General features: G+C 45.6%; 1 protein-coding gene and 1 long non-coding RNA gene across 2 annotated transcripts in view; one reads left to right on the top strand and one right to left on the bottom strand.

The window, feature by feature from the left end:
• Positions 1-26,292, bottom strand: part of GALNT12 (polypeptide N-acetylgalactosaminyltransferase 12) — an 81,118-nt gene that overhangs the window by 12,959 nt on the left and 41,867 nt on the right. The gene's annotated exons all lie outside the window — the stretch shown is intronic.
• Positions 1,165-19,255, top strand: LOC309634326. Its single transcript, XR_014247984.1, has 2 exons — positions 1,165-13,953; positions 14,256-19,255. It is a non-coding gene; the product is annotated as an uncharacterized lncRNA (long non-coding RNA).

Below are 26,292 nucleotides of genomic sequence, written 5' to 3'. Positions count from 1 at the left end.
GTTACACAGCTGCCTGTTTCTATTGTTCTCTAAGGCAGAATTTAAAATTTTTAATAACATAGCAATACACATTACACAAAATAAATATGTCATTTTAACAAATAAGGCTAAACTAGAATAATAAATGTATGATAATAACTAGGCATGCTTTAAAATGAGTGATAATATAAACTCATCCTAACAAATAATAAATTGTATCATAAAAGGGCAAGAAATTTAACAGTATGCTAGCAGCTGAAGAAAAGACAGATTAGTGCAGAAAAGAAAGCTCCTAAACAGTCCCAACTATATATAAAAAGTAGTAGATGCTAATGCTATTGTTTCCAAATCATTAGAAAATGATGTCTGGTGGTACAACTTGCTAACCATATGGGAAAACTTAAAATTAGGTGCCTACCTCACACCATTCACAAATGCCAGATGCATTAAAGTTATAAATGAAAAAATGAAACCATGAAACTATGACAAGAAAATACATATACATGTTTAAATAATCTTGGGTTGGGAAAATACTTAAACCTGCCAGCAAATATGAAACAAAAATTGAAAATATCAACCAATTTGACTCAATTTTAAAGATCTATATATATAATTCTTTAAAAAGGCCAAAATGGAACTGGAATAATAAAGTAAGGAGGACCTAGCTAGCCTGGTTCTTTATCCATGAAGACGGGCTGGTAGATGTCACCAAACTCTAACTATAGTTTTGCCTCTATGCTAGCTGAAAGATGATATGCATATATAAATATTACTTGTTCAAAAAGTATACAGTCAACATGGATGAACCTCAACAACATTATGCTAAAATGAAAGCAGTCAGACCTGATAGGTCACATGTCATAAAATTCCTTTTTTATGGGCTTCCCTGGTGGCGCAGTGGTTGAGAATCTGCTTGCCAGTGCAGGGAACACGGGTTCGGGCCCTGGTCTGGGAAGATCCCACATGCCGCGGAGCAACTAGGCCCGTGAGCCACAATTACTGAGCCTGCGCATCTGGAGCCTGTGCTCCGCAACAAGAGAGGCCGCGATAGTAAGAGGCCCGCGCACCGCGATGAAGAGTGGCCCCCGCTTGCCACAACTAGAGAAAGCCCTCGCACAGAAACGAAGACCCAACACAGCCATAAATAAACAAATAAATAAATAAATAATTTAAAAAAAAAAAATTTCCTTTTTTATGAAAAGTCCAGAATAAGCAAATCCATAGAGACAGAAAGCAGATTAGCGGTTGCTGAGGACTAAGGGGAGAGGGGAATGGGGTGTGACTGCTAATGTATATGGGGTTTCTGTTGGGGTGATGAAATATTCTGGAATTAGTGGTGATGGTTGCATAACTTTGTGAATATACTAAAAACCACTGAATTGTACACTTTAAAGAGGTAAATTTTATGGTATGTGAATTATATCTCAAGTTTTTAAAAAAGTGTATACTGCAATTCACACCCGAGAGTGGGTTCAGTTCTCAACTGACCCTGTTGTTGCCTCTATAACATAGTGAGTTAAAAGAATTCCCTTAGGGTATCATTAATACCTGGTGCTTGAATAAGACTCACTATAGGGATGTTTCCATCCTGATGGCCAGGGTGGGCTAGCCAGGGAGATGCCTCCTCACTTTACGGCACTGGCCCCAGAGAAGGCCTCCCGCATTAGGATGAGCCAACCCACACACACACTACCAGGTTATATCTAGCCATGCATGCTCCCAACAACTCAAAAAATTCTGCTTTTAGTTTACAAATTTGAGCAAGTGTGTACTGAACTTCCAGTGGGTGGATTTGGCCTTCTGTGGTTTCAGAGCATTTCTGAGCTTTTGGTTCCTAAACCATGGCCATGAACTCACAAGGACTGGGACACTCTCCCAGAACTCCATCCACATCACTTTCCAGCAACTCAGTGTCAGTGGGCTTTTGGTCAACCTGATAACATGTAAGTTACAGACATGGTTTATCAGAGCCGGAAGGAACCTTAGAGAGTAATGTCTCACCACCCTAACTCTCGCCTCCTACAATCACTATTTAATAGATGAGGTCCAGAAAGGAGAAGGAGTCATCCCTAGATTACCCAACAAATAGAGGAAACTAGAATTAAATTAAATTTCTGTGTCCCAGTCCTGAAAGCACATGTGGTTGTACACCCAATTATTTCTGTTGCAATATTGGCCTTAGCAACTCCACTTCCAATTAAATAGTCTCCCACACAGTGAAAAGAGAATGGAACGGCACAAGACCAGCAACAGGACAAGCTCTTAACCCTTTCAGGATGCTCCTGACAATGTCAGAAATTTGAAAGCCACACTCAGGACAGCTTCCTCAGGCAGACACTGCTGAGGACGTGGACCTTCTCCAAGTTTCCTATGACTAAGTAAACTTATCCTTGTCCATAGATGGAATTAGTAGGAGGGACCCAACTATCTGCAGAGCAGATAAAATACTGTAGCAGAAATGAAGCATCCTTCCTCCTTGTCTCCCCTGTCAATGCAGCAGTTTCCCCTATGATGTCAGGTGCCCTTTAATTCATTCATTCACTCATTCAACCAACAAACACTTCTTAAACATCTACAGCGTGCCTGGCCCTGTGCTGACGTTGAGACATGGAAATGGGTCAAGCATATACTCACCTTCAAGAGGCTCCCAGTCTATTGGGAAACGTTCCTATTTGACCAGCCCTGACAGAAGGGGAAGGTTAGAGTCAGAAAGTTTGTGCAGAGCACCGTGGAGACAAAGGCGAGGTCATAATTTGGGTGTCAGGAAGGCTTCACAATGTTGATGCCATTTAAGCTGCATCTTGAAAGTCTTCAAATGGCAGAGGAGGGAGGGGAAGCTTTTCTGACACAAGGAACAGGTGAGCAAGGGCACAAAGTATAAGGGTGCATGGTGTTTTTGGGAAAGGGAAGGAGACCAGGGTTTCTGGAATGTGATATCTGGAGCTGGGTTATGTTGGCCTGTTCCCACTGAGTCTCCATCACTAAAATATGGATTTCTTGGGGTCAAGCTGTGCATTATCCCCTTCTGAATTTCCAGCACCTACTCAGAACTCGACAAACTTTTTCCAAGTGAATGAGTAAGAGAAAAGAAGAATTAATGTGTATTAGGTACTAACTATGTGGGAGGCATTGTACTGAGTGCTTTACTTATATGCAATGATGATGACGATAAGGCTCATATAAACCTTATGGATTTGGTATTATCATTATTGTTAATATTATTATTATTATTATTATCCCCCTTTAATAGGAAATGACTAAACACAGAGGCGTGAAATAACTTGCCCAAGATCACCCAGCTAGTAAGAGGCGTATCTGGTCTTCAGACCCAGATCTCTATCAGATGAATGTACTCTCCTTCTTCATGTCTGTCTCCCCACTATCCTAGGGGCCAAATCTGTGTCAACTGCCTGTAGTTTGCTCTCTTAAATGCTGTTCTCTCACTGTAGTCAGAATGAATGGTAGGAGGAGGGAGCGGCCAGGTGGTAAAGAGCCTCGACTACCAGGCTCTGAATCCTGGACTTGATCTTAGAGATGATGAAGGTTTAACATAAGCCAACAGGCGAATTCCCTAGCAGTCCAGTGGGTAGGACTCGGAAATTTCATTGCGAGGGCCTGGGTTCAATCCCTGGTCGGGAAACTAAGATCCCACAATCTGTGCCATGCAGCCAAAAATAATAATAATAATAATAATAAGCTAGCAGATGTGGTCTGAGTCCTTTCAATACTTAGCATGAGGTTTGCCATGGACTTAGAAGCCAGGAAAAATTTTTTGGGAAGGGGAAAATGGAAATCAAAACTCCTTTGCTCTGTGTCAAAATGGGCACAAGCAGATATCTGAGAAGTGGTGAGTGGGACAAAAGCCCTAAAGGGTTAAGGCTTCCTCCACGTGATAGTCTCAAACATCTGGCTCTCTTCTATTCTCTAAATTTGGAACAACTAGCTATCCACTTCCTCCTAATCAAGATAAGGTCAGGGTTGAGAATCCAGGCAATTGTGCTAGGTCATTTAATTGCTTTCCTTTTGAAAACCTTGAGCCAGCCATAGGGAAATTCTCTAGCCAAGGCAAAGAATAAAGGTCAACGAACGTGTCGCATCCTGATGCCTTTTACAGATCCCAGGAGCCACAGGAGAAATCAATTCCAGTCAAACGAGTTGCGAAATTCTTTTAAAAAGTGGAGCCAATATTTTTAAGATTCTCCAGGTCATGGAAAAATATATACTAAGAACATGAAAACAATACCAAGTGTCTCCAACAGCACGAAATTTACTTCTCATTGTTGTCTAAGTAAAATCAGACTAATTCAATCGGGGCTATGTTCCCTAACCCACCATAAAATGATCTGTTATGAAGTATTAATAGGAAAAATAAGATTACCAGTCATTTCTACTTTTCCTGGATGCCCACAATTTTGTTATTAACCATGATCTCTTTTTCAAATTTTTTTTTCTGACTATAAAAGTAATACATATTCATTGGTGAAATTTTGGAAAATAAGGAGAAAAACAAAGAAATAAAAATCAGTATAACCCACCATTAAAAACTCAGGTTTTTTTTTTTTTTTTTTGGTAACAAAAATTGAGGTCACACTGTATATGAAATTTTATATTATTTTTTCATTTAGCATTTATCAGTAGCTTAATCCTATATACATAGTATTCTTCAAATACATTATTTTAATCATTTATATCAGATTGATCAGCGTGGATGTGCCATAATTAATTTAACTAGTCATCAGGCTGTGGACACTCAGGCTGTTTCCAGTCTTCTGATTTTATAAATTAATGTGTAAAATGTCTTGATACAAATATCTTTGTCCTACTCTCTAAGGGTCTCTTTTTGAAGTAAAATTACTAAACCAAGGGGTATGAAAAACTTAAGGTTCTTGATAGATATTGCCAAATTGCCTTCTATTTGTTCAACAAATATTAATTTGGGGCCCAGTGCCAAGCATGGTTCTGGGCACTGGAGAGACCACAGAGAATGAGACAAACTTTCTGCCCTAGGGAGCTCTATTCTAACATGGTACCAACTTATCTTCCCGCTAGCCAGGTATGAGAATGCCTGGCTGGCTCCTCCTCCCCTCATCAGCACGATGCTCTTTTAAGAATCAACCTTGGGTAACACAGTAGCCAAAAAGTGTTCTTTCAACTATTGTTTTAATTTTCTATTTTCTGATTAACATACTTTCCCATGGATGTAGCAATCATCTCCATTTGTGTGCATGAATTGTCCGATCATGCTCTTTTTTTGTATTAAGACATTTGCCTCTTCTTATTGGTAAACGTTTTAATATATTCTAGATGTTAACTTGCTGCCTGCTGTATTTTATGAATATTTCTCATTGGCCTTCTGGATATCTATGATGCTTTCTAACTTCATTTGGCAAATCTTGAGCACCTCCCAGGCATGGGGGATGGAGCTGTGGACAGAAACATACATGGTCCCTGGTGGAACTGGCAGCGCCATGGGGGAGACAGACCTGCTTTATGAGAGGATGAGGCACGGGAGTGAGGGACGGTGTGCGAGGACCCATCTGGTGGCTGAGGGGCGGCTGGTGTCTTAGGGAGGGCTCCTGAAGGGTGGAGGCTGACAGAGGGAAGTATCCAGGGAGTGCTGGACAGGAAAAACCTACAGGGAGTGAGGGAAGCAGAACAAGAGCAAGGAGGTGCTCTCCGGTAAAGTCTAGCTGGTTCCTGATCCACAGCTGTCTCGGGAGCATAAATTGCACAGCAAAGTTTCTCTCCTCGAGGTGAGGGTGGGCGGCCTTTTGTGAACCCACCCACCACGTCAGATCATGGTTAGGAGATGCTTGTGGAGGGTGGGGGAATGTGACCTCCCTGGCAGGTGGCTCCCCAGGAGAGGCAGCTGTGGTGTCAGCAGTCAGCGCTGCTGCTGCAGCTGGAGATGCAGGAGACTGGAGCAGGGGTCTGCGTGGGGCACTGACGGTGTGTCCTACACACGTCAGAGAAGCAGAAAGGCCAGGGTCGCAGAAGAGGTGTGGGAAGGGCAGGCAGCATGATCAAGATTGCAGTTAGCAGACAACTCTTTGGCTTCCGTTGGGAGAATGGACTGCAGGAGTCCAGGAATGACCAAGAAAGTTTGGGGCTTGCAAAATGCTTGATCCCTCACCTTGAAGAGTCACTGTGACCATGATTATCATACCAAAGAGAAATCCTACAACATAGACACCTGATTAACATTGTTCAAATCCACATTTCCCAAGAAATCGCAGAGGAACAGGTGAGCAGAAAGGACAGCATAACAATATAAAGGGCCAACTCCAGGTGAGAGATAGAGGCCTAGACTATGGGGGTCCAGAACTGCAGAGAAGTGGGTATACTGAAAACATATTTAGGAATTAAAAACCACAGTATTTAACTGAAGATTGGATATGGAGCAAGAGAGAGGGAAATATCAAGGACAACTCCTGGATTTCTAATTTGAGCATCTGGATGGTGATGCATCATTCTTGGAGAAGGATTGGGTCAAGTGGAAGGCTGGGGGTGGGGGTGGGGAGACGACCATGCGTTTGCAAATAACAGTTATCCTTAGACATTTTTAGGTTAATAAATGTCAGCAAAATGTGGAGCCATGAGAAGAGCCCTGGACTAAAGACTTGAGTTCTTGATCCAGTTCTACCAACAAATAGAGAAGGTCCCTCTACCCCACTGAGCCTCAGTTTCCCCACCTGAAAAATAGAGATAATAAGTCCTATTCTAACTATTTCACACCACTGCCATATTGATCAAATAAATGGATAGAAATAAAAAAACAGATAAACAGCAAGGACCTACTGTATAGCACAGGGAACTATATTCAATATCTTGTAATAAGAAACAATGGTAAAGAATCTGAAAAAGAACATGTATATGTAATACATATATACATATGTAACTGAATCACTTTGCTGTATACCTGAAACTAACACAACATTGTAAATCAACTATACTTCAATCAAAAAAATAAATTTTAAAAAATGTGTGCTAATTTATAGACTGCAACCAAACACAAAGGTATTATGGTGATTATCACTAGCAGTCATTAGAGGGCACCTCAGCCATGACACCCCAAGGAATTAAGTCAGAGCAAGACATGAGGTCAACAGACCCAGAGACATAAGTTTGGGTGGTGGCTATGTTATAAAAACAATTATACAGGTTCATTTATAATCATTCTAACAACATTATTTTTCAGGCAGGAAAACTTTTTTCTCTGTCATTAATGTCTCTCCCTCTTATTCACCTAGTGCTTTCAACCAGGGTCACCCTACCCCCATCGAAACCTGCTCTCAAGAAATCATCCACTGATTGGCATTAAAGAAAAAGTGCCAGTAACGCCTGAAGTGTTTTCTTCCCAGGGCGTGTGCCCCTCCTCAGCAGAGAATCAAATCCTCTGCCAGAGGTGAGGCTTTCTAATGGTGGAATTGGGGTGCAGGGAGCACATGCAGAGAGGGACTGAAAGTGAAGCAAGCCAGTCACAAAAGGACAAATACTGTAGGATTCCACTTCTGTGACAGAGCTCAAGTGTCGAAGTCTCAGAGACAGAAAGCAGAATGGGGGTTGCCAGGGGCTGCGGATAATGGAGAGCTAGCATTTGATGGGTATAGAGTTTCAGTTTTGCAAGGTGAGAAGAGTTTTGGAGATGAATAGTGGTGATGTCTGCACAACAATCTGAATAATGCCATTGAACTGTACCCTTAAAAATGGTTAGGATGGTAAATTTTTGTGTGTATTTTACCATAATAATAATAAAGAGGTATTGAGAAGGTGCAGGGTCACATCATTATACATTTGTCAAAACCCCTAGAACATACAACACCAAGAGTGAACCCTAATGTAAACTATGGACTCTGGGTGATAATGATGTGTCACTGTACGTTCTTCCATTGCAACAAATATACAGTTGACCCTTGAACAACGGAGGGGTTAGGGGCGCTGACCCTGTGCATATTTGAAAATCCGAGTATAACTTATAGTCAGCCCTCCATATCCAAGGTTCCTCTGTTATCTGTAGTTCCATATCTGGTGATCCTATAGTACTACAGTATGTACTATTGAAAAAATCCATGCATAAGTAGACCCATGTAGTTCAAACCCATGTTGTTCAAGGGCCAACTGCATAACTCTGGTGCTGGGTGCTGACAGTGAGGGAGGCTGTGCATGTGTAGGGGCAGAGGGTATATGGGAATATCTCTGTACCTTCTGCTCAATTATGCTGTGAATCTAAAACTGCTCTAAAAATATTTTTAAAATAACCATAATAATAAAGAGGTATTGAGGAGGTTTGTGGTGCTCGTCCTGGTGCTCAGGCAATCACACCCCACAGATGGAGCCTGCTACCATACACACACACACACACACACACACACACACACACACACACACGCACACAGGGCCCTGCACAGCCTTCTGCAGTCAGCTAGGCTAGGAGCTGGTCCCAGTCATTTGGGCCCATTTGGAGTTCACTCTGGAGCTTTTAATATTCAAAGGAATCTTTGTTCTTGCTGTGGAACCGTTTCTCATCCCATTTAGCTCTTACATAAGACATACTTTGGATCTGATATATGGGAAAAAAAATTACCCATTTTATTCATTTTGAATAAACTAAAAATAACTATCCTCCCCATTTCCTGGAGCCAATAAGGACTGTTTGGAAAGGACAGAGGAAAGAAAGACAAGAAATATGAAAAAGAACCTCAGGCTGGGCCTACAGAAGCCTGGGTTTAAAATCTGGCTCTGACCCTCGACTGCTGTGTGACCTTGGGCAAGTCCCTGCCCCTCTCTGGGTCTCAGGTGCCTCATCTATCAAATGAAAGGATTGTGTTGGAACATCTGGCCTTTGAGATCCCTTCAACTCTGACATCCTACTTTTCTGAGAGAAGTAAGACAAGGAGTTGAGGCATCGTATTTTGCTAGCCATCCAGGAAATGAATCATTTTTATTATTCAGAAACTTTTCCAAATTGATTTTGATGTGATCCTGTGTGATAAGAGATAGCTAATGTCACCTCTCTTCCCATTCCTGTTCTAATGTCTAGAAATAGTCATTAAGTCACAGTCTCTACTTCCTCACCTCCTGCTAAGTCCCCGGCAGACTAGTTTCTGGCTCCTCAATCCTTTGAAACTGTTCTTGTCAAGGTCACCATAACCTCCTGTGGTGGAATCAATAGACATGTCTCAGACTTTTGCTTCCTCCCTGCACCTCTCAGAAACATTTCAGCACAGGGGACCTTCCTATCTTTCTCAAGACACTCTTCTCCCTGGGGCTGAGAGGAAAAATGACTTTGCCCTCCCAGAGACGCAAGTGTCAAGGCCAGGACTGTGCCCACAGTGTTGGTGCCAAAGCCTAGTGCCTCAATCCTGCAGGTACCACAGCATCACTTGCAACCATTTGCCTTCCCATTGTCATCATTTTACCACCAAATTCTAGATTCTCTGGGCGATTCATTCATTCACTCATTCATCAATTATTTATCGAGAGTAAACTACTTACTGGCACTGTATTAGGCAATGGGAATACAGTTGACCGTTGCACAGCATGGGTTTGAACTTCGCAGGTCCACTTATATGCAGATTTTTTTTCTATAAATACTACAAAACTACACAATCCATGGTGGGTTGAATCTGAGGATGTGGAACTCCAGAGCTGACTGTAAAGTTTTACTCTGATGTTCGACCCCAGAGGGAATGGGCTCTCTTAACCGCCCCCTACCTCATGTTCAAGGGTCAACTGTATAGCAAGACCTGCATGACCCCTGCCCTCCTGGAATTTATAGTTCAGTGGAAGAGTCAGGCATTAAGCAGGTAAGTACAAGATACCTGTGTAATTACAAATGTGATGAGTTCTCTGAAGAAAAGGACCAGGTGCTGTGAGAGAGGAGAGCGAGGGGGAGGAGTGCTCCAGGCAGAGAAAACGCTGTAGTGAGGGCCTGCTGGGGGGGCGGCATCTTGAAAGGGCATCCTGGGGAATGGGGCATTGTCCTTTACCAACAGCATCCGGCTTTTACCTAGATCAAGGATTTTGGAGTGGCCTTGGAGGAGCAGAGGAAGACTCTGGAGGAGCTACCCCCACCCCGACCCCCAGCCACCCCTTGGCATCACTGTTGGGGCCAGGACCAAAGGAGGTTGCAGCTGGACCATGTAAGGGCCAGAAAGGGGCCAGAGAAAGTGAGAGGGCAGAGCAGTGTGGGCGGTGTCTGAAGGGCTGGATCCTAATAGACCTGGAAGGATGCCCCAAAGAGTCATCTGATTCTTGCTTTAGAAAAATAGTGTTTTGATCTGCAGAGACTCATGGGTGGGGGGCAGAGGGCAGAAGGGTAACTCATGGAGGCCAGTTCTTTCGAGATGACCCTGCTTATCTTCACCAGGCACAGAATTAGAAATATTCTGCCATGAGGAGAGAATAGAACACTTTTCCTCAGCTTCCTTATGAAAGGCAGACGCTCCCATCATTATGAAGCCCTCAGGACCCTTGGAGATGACCTGGTCCCACCTCCCCAGCGCACAGATGAGGAAACCAAGGCTGGCGAGGTGCAGGGCCACCCAGGCAGGACCACGAGCGCAGCAAGTGGCACAGGTGGGATTCTGCTGGTCTCCAAAATTCACACCTTGGCCATGCATCACCTTTGGATGCCCCCTGGACCAACCCATTTTCTTTTACAGGTAAGGAGACTGAGACTCAGAGAGAGAAGGTGGCTTTCCAAGGGCTGTAACCTGATCCCTAGAGGCCCATCTCTGCTCCTTCCCCTGCTCAGAGCTGCTTCCTTGTGGGTAGCAGAAGAGAAAGTGTCCCCTAAATAAATGCCATTACGACGGGGCTGTGAACAAAACAATGTCCCCATGGCTGGGGGCAGCCTGGGGCCATGTGAGGAAGTTGCTTCCTTGGAGCAACTGGTGTGGGAGCTGGAGCATTTGCTGGCCACCCGCTCTCCCAGGAACAGAAAACTCAGGAACCACGTTGGGCAGGAGCCCGTGGGAACGAGGCCTGCACTCCCCTCTCCAGGGGCCCCCTCAGCCACTGATTATGCTCCCAGTGAAATTCTTGCCAAGCAGAACATCTGTATTGCGCGGGGAACTGGCGCCGGGGCGGCCCAGCTGCCACAGGGGCTCGGCGGGAGTCCACCAGTTCTGGGGCTGTCACCTCTGACCCCACGGAGACCATGTCTCCCAGGGTCCACATTCTGACCCTGGAAATCTGGAGCAAGTTAGGGGAAATTTAGACAGATGTTGCTTTTTCCAGTTTCCTGTGGAAGTTAAGTGACACAGGGAGGCATATCATTCAGGGGAGGAGACGAAATATGTGAGGAGAACAGAGGAAATAATACATGAGGTGTTTGTTTGCAAAGCAGTTGTCTCTTCCTTGCTCAGGGCTTGTCAGAAGGAAGTTGACCTCTCTCAAGGCAGTAACAGCAAAGCAAGTCCTTCTTTTTCTAGAGAACCTCAACTCAACCCTCATGGACCAACTCAGGCCCCCTGCTTCCCACCTGTCAAGCCAAAGTGGTGGCTGGGTTCACCCATCACCCTGTACACACCTTCACAGTGATCTTGCGACTTGGACTTGGAGGACAATTAGTCATTATATCTGTCTCCCCTGCTAGGCTTCGGCAGATACTGTGCCTTAATCATCTCATATCCACAGTGCCAAGTAGAGGGCCTGGTACAGAAGAATAACCCACTAAATGTTGGAGAACTGGATGGGGGGGAGAGAAATGGAAGAAAGGAAGGGAAAAAGTAGAAAAAAAGGGGGAAATATAGGTTTCTTCAGGGTATTTGCAAGTCCCTAACTCTTTCCTATTGATCTGAAGCCAACACCTGCCTCTTAGAATTAACACGCCTCAAGAAAATTCATTCATCAGGCTGGAATAAGGCTGAGCTGAGCACCACAAATAATAGTGGCTTAAAGAAGATAGGAGTTCATTTCTCACTCACATAAAAGTCATCCCAAGTCTGAGGAGGCTGCTCTTTGAAGTCATCACAGGCCCAGACACCTTCCGTCTTGTTGCTCTGCCATTCCAGGGGTGTTGTACTCATATTTGTGCTCCAAAATGGCACACCACGAGGTCCACAGCCAGGGGAGGGGCAGAGGGCAAGGAAAGGCACACTCTCTGTTGAAGAGTGTGACTGCATTTTGAGTGCATCGCTCCCCTCACCTCCCAGGGCCACACTTAACACAGGGCAGGCCGGGATTTATGGTCTTAAGCTGAGCATCTGTGTGCTAAGGTTCTATTCCTATGAAAGAAAGGGGAAATGGATTTTGGAAACAATCAGAAATCTTTTCCAAAATAACAAGTAACAGAAACTTTAAAAAACATATTTCAGGGATTTCCCTGGTGGCGCAGTGGTTAAGAATCTGCCTGCCAATGCAGGGGACATGGCTTTGAGCGCTGGTCCGGGAAGATCCCATGTGCCGCGGAGCAACTAAGCCCGTGCACCGCTACTGAGCCTGCGCTCTAGAGCCCGCGAGCCACAACTACTGAGCCCACGTGCCACAGCTACTGAAGCCCGCGTGCCTAGAGCCCATGTTCTGAACAAGAGAAGCCACCGCAATGAGAAGCCCGTGCACCGCAACAAAGAGTAGCCCCTACTCGCCGCAACTAGAGAAAGCCCGCGCGCAGCAACGAAGACCCAATGCAGCCAAAAATAAATAAATAAAATATAAATTTATTAAAAAAAAACATATTTCAAAGCCCCAGTATTTTCATTATATATTTGACCATCCCAACAAACCTGTGAGGAAACTGAGGCTGGTGGGGGTGTGTTGGGGGGTGGAAATGCCTTTGGGCAAGAGCACTGAGGGCAGTTAAGGAACAGGACAGAAACCTGAATGTGTGGTCTAACCTGGGATTTCAGTTTAGACTCTCCCAAATGCTAGAAAGAGAGAAAGTGAGACAGGAAGGAAAGGGGCAGGGCACAACCATTAAACGAATGACACAACCATTAAGAACAGGATACCACAAAAACTGGTTAGAACCTACTTAGCTCCAAGTTGGTGGAAGATTCGACTCCCAGCAGACCTTGAGCCTCACTATGTGCTCATTGTAATACATTAGCATATGTAAATGACATGCCCACAGGCACCATGACAGTTCCGAGGCTGACCATAAAAGGTCAAAAAGTGGGCAGTGCCCCAACTCCTGGAAATCCCTGCCCCTTCTCCAAGATAGTTAAAATATTCCTCCCACTCATTAGCCTATGAAATTACCCAGCCCATAAAAACTAACCACACCCACACCTCAGTGCCAGTCTCACCTTTTGAGACATACCACAGTCTGTATATGGAATGTTTATCTCTCAGGGCCGCTCTTGCCTTCTGAGATGACCCACACTCTGAGCATTCTGGGAGTGTGTATCTCCCTGAATAAACCTGCTTTCACTTTACTATGGCTTGCTCTTGAATTCTTTCCTACTCGAAGCCAAGGACCCTCACTTGGTGGCCCACCCCAGGGACTCACTCAAGACCTGGGACGTGATCCTCCGCTTGTGCCCCATTTTTTCCTACAACAAAAGGAAGCTGAGATCACGCAGGTGTTTACGGGAGATCTGGGGGTCTGAGTTGAACCCCAGCTCAGTGTATCTGCTGTTGTATGTCTGTCCCCAGAGCTAGCGTTCAGAACAAATGGGTGAGTGGTCAGCTTTCCCCAGGCTGGTCAGGCTGCACCTGGAATGCTGTGTTCTGGGGACCAGCCCTTAATGGGAACACTGAGAAACAGAGGATGTTTCTCAGAGGCTTCTGGCTTATTCGGTTAAGTGCTGCTGCCATTCAGTGAAACAGGTGTAGCAGAACACTTCTGGTTACAATTGGCTGAAAACCTAATCAAACTGACCTTTAAAAAGAGGAAAAGGAAAGTGTACTGGTTCATATGACTAAACAACATGAGGGTAGATCTCAATCATTTCAGGCCCACCTGGATCCAGGGACTCAAACCACATCATCAGTATATTCTCTCTCCATCTCTTGTAACTCAGGTACTCTGTGCTGACTCTGGTCTTAAAATTTATTTATTTATATTTATTTTATTATTTTTTTTTTTTGGCTGTGTTGGGTCTTCGTTTCTGTGCGAGGGCTTTCTCTAGTTGCGGCAAGCGGGGGCCACTCTTCATCGCGGTGCGCGGGCCTCTCTTGCTGTGGAGCACAGGCTCCAGACGCGCAGGCTCAGTAATTGTGGCTCACGGGCCCAGTTGCTCCGCAGCATGTGGGATCCTCCCAGACCAGGGCCCGAACCCGCGTCCCCTGCATTGGCAGGCAGATTCCCAACCACTGCGCCACCAGGGAAGCCCCTGACTCTGGTCTTGACAGCTCCTCCTGCATTGTCACAAGATGGTCACCAGTCTCATGGTCACAAGGTGGCTGCCAGCCAGCACCTCTTGGAGCTATATCCTTCCAGGTTTAAATCCAACAGAAACAGACGAGAGCTTGTGTCCTAGCATTTGCATGAAAGTTCTGAGATTCACCAGCTTAGGTCACATGCTCACCACTGAACCAACCGCTACAGTTGTGTTAACTGACTTAGATCCATGAGTTTTGCTGGAGTCATACAGACCACAGAGACTAAGAGGGGAAGGGGTGGATCCTGAAGAAATACTGAGGCTCTTGCCAGAGTAAAGGGAAGTAGAGGTCAGGGAGACAAACCACATCTTTCCAGCTTTGTGGACAGCAGGGGAGAAAGAATAGCAGGTTGGGGAAAGAAAAGATGATGAGCCCAGGTTAGAATGTGTTGTTTTTTCAGGGTGGATGGGACAACCAGAGGGAAGTGCTCAGTGGGCAGCAGGTTGGGAGAGACCCAGGCTGGGGGGAGATCTGCGAGTTGCCAGTGTGTACATGGCAAGAGAGAGGCTTAAGAGGGCGAGTAATGCCGTGGGCTTTGGAAACCATTCTGGGCTCCCTGTCTCAGGAACAGCACATCCGGTCTAGTGAACATCTCTTCCTTCCTTTGCTCCTCAGGATTTGGTGGTGGGACAGCCCCTGCAGCCCTGAGGCAGGCAATGCCCCAGCTTCCATCTTACAGCTCTAGCTCTTTCTTCTTGTCTTAGATGCTTTGCACCTTCCTCTCCCTTAGTTGATATTAGGACCTGAATATATTTGACAGTGATCTGAGCTATGGATACAGCAAAGGCAAGAGATCGAAGCCAGGTCTTGGTGCCAGGCCACGATGTGACAGAGCCAGGACCCTTCAGGGCTGATGAGCATGTGCTGGGAATGACACAGGCCAGCACTTCACTAGAGACAGAAGGACAAGCAACTCCAAATGGGGATGACGTCGATGACTTCTCCCACCTCTCCTGGTAATGTTCTCCCATGCCCTCGTGCAGTGGGACTTATGACAGCACCAAATAACGGAGGTTTGTGAAATGTTGCAACAGGAGGAGGGGACTCGGTGGCCACATAAGTTTTGTGGTATGGCCTGTCTCTGTGTCCTGGTGGCTTCCCAAGGATAATAAATGTCACTAGTGTCACTGCCAGCCAGTGTGTTCTCTAACTTCATTATTTTTTACCTGGTAGTTCCTGGGACACAACTATTGAAAAAAGTCCTGCCAAAGTGTGCCTACCAGATTTCTGTTCTTCCCTCCTTCCTCACCATCAAAACCTTGAGTTTGTTTAGGATGGCAAAGTGCCAGCCAAAAAGCCCACACTTGTCGGTCTCCTGTTCAATGAAGGGGTGACAGGACACAGGACTGGACGGAGACTGTGTGAATGTGGATATTACTCCACAAACATGTGCTCTCCTCTGTCACTGGGGATGGAGGGTGAGTACTCACCCACTGATGTTGGACTTAGCTCCATGACTTCCTTTGGAGCGTTCGCAGAAGGAATAAGCAGAAACCTTAAATTTGCTTGCACAGTTTGGCTTGCTTGCTCTGATGACTCGCCATGAGAAGAATCCTCCCTGGCTCATCTCTGCTTGTTCAGCCTGGGTTCCAGAACTAGTGCACTTGGAACCGACCTAGACCAAGACCGGCTGGCCCAAGTCTGGAGTGCTGCCCAGCTGAGCCTGGCCAGCTGAGTTTGGGGGTGGTTGTTATAGAGCGTTACTGTGGCAATAACTGACTAATACAGAAACAGGAAGGGTCTTCTGGGAAAGCTCTTTAATGGGGGACAGACTCAGTTAGCAGGTCTTTTGCTCTTTACCCTTCTCATTCTCCTTGAATGACGACCAACTAAATGCTTGGTGGGGGGTGGGGGAGCATATTACAACTACAGGGTGACAGGCACATGCTAAGAATGGCTGAATGGGAAGACAGAATGAGCACCATCCCTAATAGCACCACAAAGCCATCAAATCAGCCCTGAAATGCCTAACTCTGGACGTCCTCTTATGTAACAAAAATAAAGCCTTAAATTTGATTAAGCCACTGGTTTTCAGGTTTCTGATACTTGCAGCTGAATACAGTTCCTAACTGATGGACACAGGTAACCGTTGGCATTGAAGCCACATCTGTGTTTGAGATCTCTGGGGGAGAACATAAAGGGTCCCCTAGGATCCTGGGGAATGTGGCTCAAGGATGTTGGAAAGGAAGCCCACAGAAGTCTGGGTTGAGTGGAGAACTAAGAGATGTGGTAGCCAGGAGCCTACATGGAGAGGAGGAGAAAATGCCAGGAGACAGGGGTGGACCAGGCCAAATGCAACGGTGAGATGCAGAAACATGAGGAAGAAAACTTATCAATGGATTTAGCAAACAAGAGGTCCTGGACCTTGGCAGGGGTGGTTCAGTGCAGCGTTGTGGACAGAAGCCAAACCACAGAATGTGATAGAAATCTGCAGCTCTGGGGGATGGACGCTCAAGGGAGGGTGATGCAATGGGAGGAAGCTGCCCCTCGGCCAGCTGCAGTCTTGTCCTGACTGCAAAGACCATTTTTCCTCGTTGCCTCCAGGATGACCTCTAAACTCCTCCACTTGGCATCCAAGCCCCCCACAAGATGTGGACCCTGCCAGGACCTGGCCTCACCTCCCAACCTCTCTTCCTCACATTCCAGTAACACCACTGCCCGCCATTCCTGGCCAGGCTGCCCTCCCCTTGGACCGCCTTCCCCCTACCTATCCACAGGCTGCTCAGCCTTTCAAGATGGCACAGATGTCACCCCTCTCTGAGGAAGATGAGATCAGCCCTTTCTTCAGGTTCTTCCCATCTCTCTGTTTCCACCTTGAATCATAATCTCCTGGGTCCAGGTGGGAACAGGGTCTGTGTTGTCTGGCACTTGTACGGGGCCAGTAGCCTTGGTGAATGTCATCAGGGGCCGGTGACAGTCTGCCCTCCATGAAGTTCCCAGGTCAGGGAGACCATGCGGGCATCTTCAAGTCCACATCTGTCCCTTCTACTCCCACAGAGAGGGCTTTCGAGAGCTCAGGAAGGAAGCAGAACAATTAGCAGGGAAGCCTGAGGGCTTTCTTCCCTTCCTTCTCCTCTCTGAAGCCTTCCCAGAGGGCAGCTGCTTCCTCCCTCTCTTTTTAGAACAAGATGACATGATTGTGACCAAATTTAGAAAACAACCAAAAATTACAATAAAATACAACCCATATTTTAAAATCCACTTTGACAGCTCCACGCTGCTAAAAGGAATGTCTCTTCTGAGGGCAGCAGCAGGAGCAACGGCAAGGCAGGCTGCCACGTCATGGGCTGGGAGGCTGGTGGGGGGAAGGGGGCCCTTCGCACCAAAGACAGACCTACCATATCAACCACCGGCTGGGATGATGAGACCCCAGGGGAAGGGCAGGGCCAGGCATGGGGCAGAGGGGTCCAAATTCAAGGGAGCATCTTCTTGGCTTCTTGTTTCTGCCAACAGCTGGAAAGGAAGGATGTTCTAGAAGCCATCTCAGAGACCAACCACGGTGGATGGACCCCTCCTTAGCACAATGCTACTTTTAGCACATTGTTCTGTGTTTTGTGGGGAACAGAGGGAAACCCAGGTAACCAAACAAACAGTGTCACCCAACCTCATATAATAATAATAGCAACCAGGTACTGGGTGAGTACTATGTGCCAGGCACTGTGCTAGGAGGGCTTTCTTTTCCTTTTTTTAAAATCATTGCTAGGAATTCTACATGAGTCATGTTGCATCAGAGAAATTATCACAAGAGAAAAAAAAAAAAAAAGATCTTTGTGGGCCAGAATCAAGGAGATAAATTTGTCAGGAACAAATGTAAAGGTGTGATTTGCAAGTCTGGCATTCAAGAGGCAGTTTTAGTAAGGCTGCATTAATAAAGATAAAAAGGCCAGATTAAGGGAGGTGATAATCTCACTGAACTCAATTCCCATCAGTTCAAATTGGACCCATTCTCTCTGAGCCTCAGTTTCTTCCTCTATAAATTGAAGCTACAAAATACCTCCTTTGTAAGACTGTCGTGAAGATTAAACAATGTATGAAAATATTAGTTCAGTGCCTTTTAAGTAGCACGCTCTTAATAAATGGCAATGACCATAACTGTTAAAAACCTTGGCATTTAAAATGGAGTTGTGGTTTTCTCCTAGAGGAGGGAAGAATCTGGGGGTGCATATTGTTGTCACACATCTACACCCCTGTTATAGGCAGAGGAAGGAGACTAATTCTGCATTTCCCCAAAGGACAGAACCATGTTCATTTGGCAAAAGCTAATATTGAGCCAATTCCAGCCAAATAAAAGGAATTGTAACAATGAAAAAAGACTGGAAGGAAATGCTTCCAAATGGTGCTGTCATTGGGTTGTGAGAACTTAAGTGATTTCTTTATATTCTTGCAGTTTCCAAATTTTCAGCTGAGCATATATATTTTTTAATAATCTGGAAAAAATAAAGTGTTTAAAAAAAAAAAAGAAGATGGGACTTCCCTGGTGGCACAGTGGTTGAGACTCCATGCTCCCAATGCAGGGGTCCTGGGTTTGATCCCTGGCTGGGGAACTAGATCCCATGCACATGCCGCAACTAAGAGTTTGCATGCCACAACTAAGGAGCCAGTGAGCCGCAACTAAGGAGCCCTCGAGCCACAACTAAGGAGCCTGCCTGCCACAACCAAGACCCAGCACAACCAAATAAATAAATATTTAAAAATTTAAAAAAAGAGAGACATGTCAGGAATGCTGTAGTAGAAGTGGGAGACTAGACTTGATTCGAGATTCTGCCAAACGTGAATCTCATTTCCAAGCTTCAGAAAACTGAAATCTGGGACTTCCCTGGCGGTCCAGTGGTTATGACTCCACACTTCCAATGCAGGGGGCACAGGTTCGATCCCTGGTCGGGGAACTAAGATCCCACGTGCCCTGAGGCATGGCCAAATAAAATAAATAAATAATAGCTGTAATATTTTTTAAAAACTGCATTAAAAAAAAACTGAAATTCATTCCCAATACAGGCAATGCAGTAGGAGGGCATCCTGCCCTCACCCTCAGAGGACAGGGAACAGGCACCTGACAAAGTACCACTTCCAGCTCCAGAAGCACAGGGACCGACTGCTCCAACAGAAGGTGTCACCCAGGGTCTCAGCAGCCCGTGAAGTGGGGAGGGAGCTTTCCCCCCAGCATCAGGGTGAGCCTGGTCTCCTCACTGGGCAACTTACCATCAGAGTGTGGCAGAGTTAAGTCTTCCCTCAACTTTTGATTAAGTAAACAACCTTGGGCTGGATTCTAAAAGGCAGGAGTGAGAGGCAGGGGTGGGTGATGAGACAGATGTTGGTACCGGCAGCAGCAGATGTGGCTTCTGGGTCCAGCCTTGTCTGCCCTCCATGTGTGATACTGGGTAAGCCCCTTCCCTCTCTGGGCCTTGGGGTCCCCATCTGTAGTTTCAAGAGGTTGGACAGAATGAGTTCTAAGCTGTTTTACAGCTCGGAATCAGCAGCTGGAAGCCACAGGCCCTTGGCCATACTTTCTCAAAGTCTCCATGGCCCAATGGACCTCGGAAGTCTTTCAACCCCACTGTTCTACCCCTGCCCTTAATGAAGCCACATCTGGAGTACATCTCCTCTGATCCCTGTTTTGTACAGTTCCTCACAGCTGGATCCCCATAAATCAATTTGTTTTGCAGTCAAGTTCCCAGAACTGTCCAGAATCCTACCCAGAAAAGGCAGTTTTATTTTGCCTCAGTTTATGGTTCCAAAAGGAGTGAGCTGGGCCTAGTCTACCTCGGGACAAGCTCCCCGAGTCTTCCAAATCCCGTGGCCTGCTAGGGTTTTGCAGAGAGGCTGAGGCTATTGCTCCTGTCCCCCACCCGCAGGCACAGAGGATGAACTGGCCTGGTGGCCCCCTTCTTGGTCCCTCTCGAGGAGCAGTGCCCCCACTTCATGGCAAAAAGATTGGACTGAAGTGACCCCCAACCCCCTGCTGCTCTTGGGTTCAAAGTTTTCCCAGAGATGAACTAGTTATGAGAGGAGAAGGGTTAAAAAGCTAATTTCCTTGAGGATGGAGAGGGAAGGAGGACTAGGAACCACTAAGGACTCCTGCTTGTTTGTTCTGCCATAAGGCACTGAATCCAGGACTGCTATGAAGAGCAAACATTCTGCGGGCGGGAGTTGAGATACGTGTTTTTTCTGACAGCTGCTCTGGTCCTCGGGATATCTCTGGGATCAAGCAACAGAGAATCTGTGGTCAGGAAATGGTCCCTGAGCCCCTATTCTGCTGGGTGCCCTGAGCCTGCCTCATCTCATTTAATCCTCACAACCCCTTAGAGTTAGCTCCTAGCACTGCTTCTATTTTACAGATGAGGAACTGTGGCTCAGAGAGGTTAAGTAACTTGCCCAAAGTCACAAAGCTGGCAAGTTCACCAGACCAAATTTATATCCAGGTCTGTCCTACCACATATCCCAACGTCTTTTAAATCTACCCTGCCAAATAAAGCCAAACCTAGGCCCCTAATTGTTTCCCTACTAACAAGACTTTGAGCCCAGACTCCATTTGGGAGAATTTTTAAAGATAATTTTCAACAAATATACTTAGCTTAAGTACATGTACCTAGCTTAAAAAGCCTAATAGTACTCAAGGTTTATAATAAAATCAGCAGTCCCCTGTCCCACCCCTCCCCAACCCTACCCAGATCTGGCTCTCAAGAGAGCCCCTCCTCTCAACATTTTCAGCAATTTCTTCCAGTATTTGCCTCAGAACTTCAAATAACACATTAGCCCTGCTCTCTCACGATTTTTCAGTTTTAGACCATTATTACTGACTTCCTATTATGGAAAATGAAGTTTCTCTTATACCATTTCTCTCGCTCTTGCTGTCCCACCCTATAGCCCACGAATGTCGTTTCACTGCCCTCAGAACATTTGGGGGATCCTGAGCTAGACGAGACTTCTCTGCAGGGACGGGGAATGGAGTCTTGACCTTCGGTTAAATGCAGAAAATTTAATGCAAGCTTCTATCTTTACTCCCTCACAGAACTCCAGTGAAAACCACATTCCATGATGTTTTGAAGAAGGGAGGGCTGACAGCCTGGAGGAGAGAAGACTGAGACACATATCCTCTCTCCTTGAATCTCTGAGGGGCAGAGAGAGCACACATGCTGGGTGGCCTCCAAGCGGGGGGTCCAGAGCAATAAGGAGGCTACAGAGAGACAGATTTCAGCCTCGTAAGAAGTTGTCCAAGAACACAACGGATGACCTGTGAAGGGGGGAGCATCCCCCCACCAGCAGTGGGCAAGCTAGGGCTGGCTGGCCACTGCTGGGGACAAGGAGGGACTCCTGCTTAGGAGGGAGTTGAACACATGACTTGTAAAGTCCCTGCAAATTCTATAACCCAGTAACTTGCTTCCTTTTATAACAGTTGGCAGTCAGAATCCAGTGGCGCTGTGCACTCTTGAGTTAATAACCAGAGCTGCCCAACAGACACACCCATTGGGCAATTTCTTTTTAGGACACTGAAATAACCATCTTAACAGTCCGATGAGCAATCAGTTCCACTGACCCTTGCCTTGTAAAAGAAGGTTCGAGATGATTCACAGAGCAATCATGACATGGCAGATGGGGCAGAACTCTCAGTCCCACGGGCTTTAAACCCTCCAAAGACAGCAAAGTGCTGGATGGGGCAACCGCAGGGGATCTGGCCACGGACTGTGGGCCTCCTTGGCTTTGCAGCAAGAATCTCAGAGGGGAAACTGAAGAAACATCCCCCCCACCCTCTTCTTGAATGCTGCCTTCCTACTCTTGCCTGGTTTTAAAGAGAAAGAGGGCAGAGTGTGGGTGTGGGCAAAACAGAGTCCACCAGGACAATGGCACCTGGAGGAGCAGGTCTGCGCCCCCAGCGGCTCTGAGCCTGGAGCTCTATGCCTGGCTCTGCTCCCTGACTTGGCACTTGCCCAGAGATGTGACTCTGCTGTGACCCCTGCACTCTCCAAGCAGGACAGACTCTCATTAATTCTCATGCCATGACCAGCAGTGTGCTGTAACTGGACTAAGAGTGAGGGGAGGGCTGTGGCCAGGGTGTACGAGCTGCCTGGCTTGGGCAAGTCGCCTCCCCTCCCCTCCAGGAGGTACCAGGTCCCAGCAGTTACAACTGAGCTCTGGAGTAAGACCATCTGGGTTCAATTCTAGCACTGCCACTGATTAGCTGTGTGACCTGAGACAAGTTCCCTACACTCTCTGAGCCTCAGTATCCTCACCTTTAAATTGGGGATGGGGGAAGCTGGGAGGAGGGGAGGGGAGGACCAACACCTACCTCACTGGGTGTTTTCAGCATTAAATTAGCTCATTTACATGAAGTGCTTAGAGCAGTGCCCAACTTGTGGTATTATTCTTATTATTATCAGCAGATGCTGATAATAAAAAGGAGACAGCAATCCTCACTCAGTTGACTTTATAGGAGCAAACAAAATAAAACTCTTGAAAACAAAACTCTAAAGTTGTGTATAAGTGTGAGAAATTTGGTGTACAGTGCATTAAATCTCACAAACATTAGGAGACTGTAAGAGGCCAGCATTTCCAACCCCACTTGCTAAATAAACATTGCGGCTATGATACAACAAACCATGTGGCAAAGTCTTTAGAACTTCTTATCAAGATAGGAAACTAATTTTCCTTTATAATTTAATGTAATACAGCAAAGCCAATATTTGAAGATACAATTTTTTATAAAAGGAGTACCAATTTAACGCTTTAAGGAAAACACACCCAGGCCAAATTTAGAACACTGATTACTACATAGACTGACAGGTATTGACAAAGAAGACGCTGTCCCTAACTTGTTGTGTGATCTCAGGCAACCCCCTTCCCTCATGGGCCTCATTCCCACCTCCACCCATCAGCTACACTGGGCAAAGGATGATCTCTGGGTGCCTTCCAGGTCTGCATCCCATGGACCTGAGATTTGGAGGGTTTTTTTAGATCAACAGACACGCCCGCAACTAAAGCATTGTGATATTTCCTGAGCTGACATCACCATCTAGTGTGTGTGTGAGACTAGACACCAGTGACCAGGCAACCAGGACCTGCATTCTTATTCTCGCTTGAACAATCTGCTACTCAAAATTTGATCCACAGAGCAGCAGCACCGGTACCATCCGCGTGCTTGTGAGAAATGCAGAATCTCCAGGCCAATCCCAGACCTACTGAACCTGAATCTACCTTTTAACAAGATGTCAAGTGATTCCCACGCACATTAAATTGTGAAAAGTACTGCTTTCATAGGAGGGGAAAAGGGAAGCTAGTTAGCGCAGGAAATTTCCCTTTAACACATATCCAGAATTGACCCATATAAATAAAACAAATCCTTCCCAACTCACATGTAAGGAGACTGTCATGCAATGAAGGTTCAGGTTCTTGGGAATTTTTACAAGTTTTCAAAAAGGAATCTTCTGGAATGGTAAGTAGGCATCTGATGAGATGGGCATCCCTGAACTAGTTTCAAAATGCACCTGCATTGTCTACATTGTTATTAATGTAATAATCATACTGATGTCTTTGTTTCCACAAATTCAACATGAACTTGACCACTCTGAGCTCCCAGAGGCCACCTCAGGTCCCAGCCACATGGCCCATCACTACATGGCAGCTGACTTCTTCAAAGCCAGCAGGAGAATCTCTCAGCAAGCGACCTCTAGAGGCTGAGGTTTGCAGTCCCACGACCTCAAGGAACTGAATTCTGCCAACAAACAGTGGGCTTGGAAGAAGAGACCAAGTCCCAGATGAGGTAGCTGCCCTGGCCAACACTTTGATTTCAGCCAGCGAGATCCAGAGCAGAGAACCCAGCTAAGCCATGTCCAGACTTATGACCTACAGGAACCACTATATTTGCCACTATATTTGAGGCAATCTATTAGGCAGCAATAGAAAACTAATAAAGATTTTGGTAGCTGGGAGTGAGATGACACTGTAACAAATACCTCAAATGCAGGAGCAGCTTTAGAATTGGGCAGTAGGAGGAAGCTGGAGGAATTCTGCAGCACATAATAGAGAAAGCTTAAATTTCCTTAATTAAACAGACTGTTAGCAGAAATATAAATGTTGAGGATGCTGCTGGTGAAGGTTAAGAAGAAAGTGAGGAACATGTTATTAGAAAGTGGAAAAAGGAGATCCTTATTATATAGTGGCAGAAAGCTTAGCAAAATCGTCTCCAGCAGTTATGTAGAATTTTTAAGGGATGAACCTAGTTATATAGCTAAGGAGATTTCCAAGCCGTGCTGAAGATGCCTGGTTTCTTCTTGCTGCTTATGGTAAAGTGAAAGAGGAGAGAGATTATTCAGAGGGAAAACTGTCATATAAAAATTAAGTAGGACTGAATTATTTAGAAAATTTTCAGCCTCTCCAGATGGCAAAAGAGGCTAAAAATCAGAATGGCTACTGAAAATGTGGCATAGAGAAAAGACTGAGTGTGTGACTGTACAATCTTTTGTTAAAACCTCAGAAAGATCAACAGCTCAGAACGTTCAGTCACACAAAGGGCCCTTTTAAGAGATAAAGAGTGTGTGCATGTCATGGATCTTCTTGACTACACCAGGGGCATCCAGGAAGCTTAAGGTCATTATCACTCAGGCTTCTCAACAGGAGGCCAAGAGAGAAAAGGGATTTGTTTGAAAAGATCTAGTGGATGTGGCTTCTGTTTAATGGAGTGAAAAGCAGTGAATCCATGCAAGACCACAAAGTTCTTGAGAATTATCTCAGCAGAAATCCTACCAGCTTGGGGACTCTCCTGGTGGTCCAGTGGCTAAGACTCCATGATCCCAATGCAGGGGGCCCAGGTTTGATCCCTGATCAGGGAACTAGATCCCGCATGCCACAACTAAGACCCAGCACAGCCAAATAAATATATAAATAAATAAATACTAAAAAAAAAAAAAAAAGAAAGAAAAGAAATCCTGCCAGCTTGGACTAAATGGGACAGAGAGAGAAAGAACAAAATGAAAAGAGGAGGTTGGACACCCAAAATTCTACTGGTGGGAAGCAGGCTCACAAAACTACTCAGCTGCAAACATAAAATAGTAAGGATGACAAGAAGGTGGAACCACGTGTCCAGAGCCAAAAGCCCCTGATGATTATTCCCAGGTCTTGAAATTGAATCAAGAAAAGTCAAACACTTACCTGATTTCAAAACAATTATGGACCCATGACTCATTTTGACTTTCACTTTCCCCTGTTTGAGCCAAAATATCTATAAACATTATCCTATGCCTTCCTACAACTGTATGTTGGGAGTATTGGGGTGGATAAATGGCCTCTTCAGTGTAACAGATGGAGAGCAACAGTGTACTAGCAGCTGCATATACTGAAATGATACCCAGGAGCTGCACCTGTACCTGGACCTGATTTAGATTTTGGACTTTTAGCTGATGAGATCTAGATTTAGATGATCTGATGAGATCTAGATTTAGATGATGAAAATTTAGACTTTAAACTCATGCTGTAATGAGATGAGACTCTTGGGAACCTTGGGAGGGAGTGAATGTATTTTGGGTGTAAGGGATGTGAATTATTGGGGATCAAAGGTGGACAGTGATAGGCAGAATTCTAAGATGACCCCCCAAGATTCCTGCCTCCTGGTATACATGCCAAATATAATCCCCTCCCCTTGAGTGTGTGCAGGATCTGTGAATATAATGGCATATCACTCCAGAGAAGGAATTACCTGGATGTAATTAAGGTCCCTAATCAGTTGACTTCTGAGTTAACAGAAGGAAGATTATCCTGGGTCAACCTGACCAGATCAAGTGAGAACTTAAAAGAGATAAGAATCAGCAACAGACACTCTCCTACTGGCCTTGAAGAAGAAAACTGTCATGTTGTGTAGAAGACCATATGACAGGGAATGGAAAATGACCTTTTAGAGCTGAGGTCCTCAGTTCTACAGCCTCAAGAAACTGAATTCAGCCAACAATCAGTGAGATCACAGATGAGATCACAGCCGTGGTGGACACCTTGACTGAA

Source organism: Balaenoptera borealis (genome assembly GCF_965194805.1).
Source record: "Balaenoptera borealis genome assembly, chromosome: 8".
Taxonomy (NCBI): domain Eukaryota; kingdom Metazoa; phylum Chordata; class Mammalia; order Artiodactyla; family Balaenopteridae; genus Balaenoptera; species Balaenoptera borealis.
This window is presented reverse-complemented; position numbering and strand designations above follow the sequence as displayed.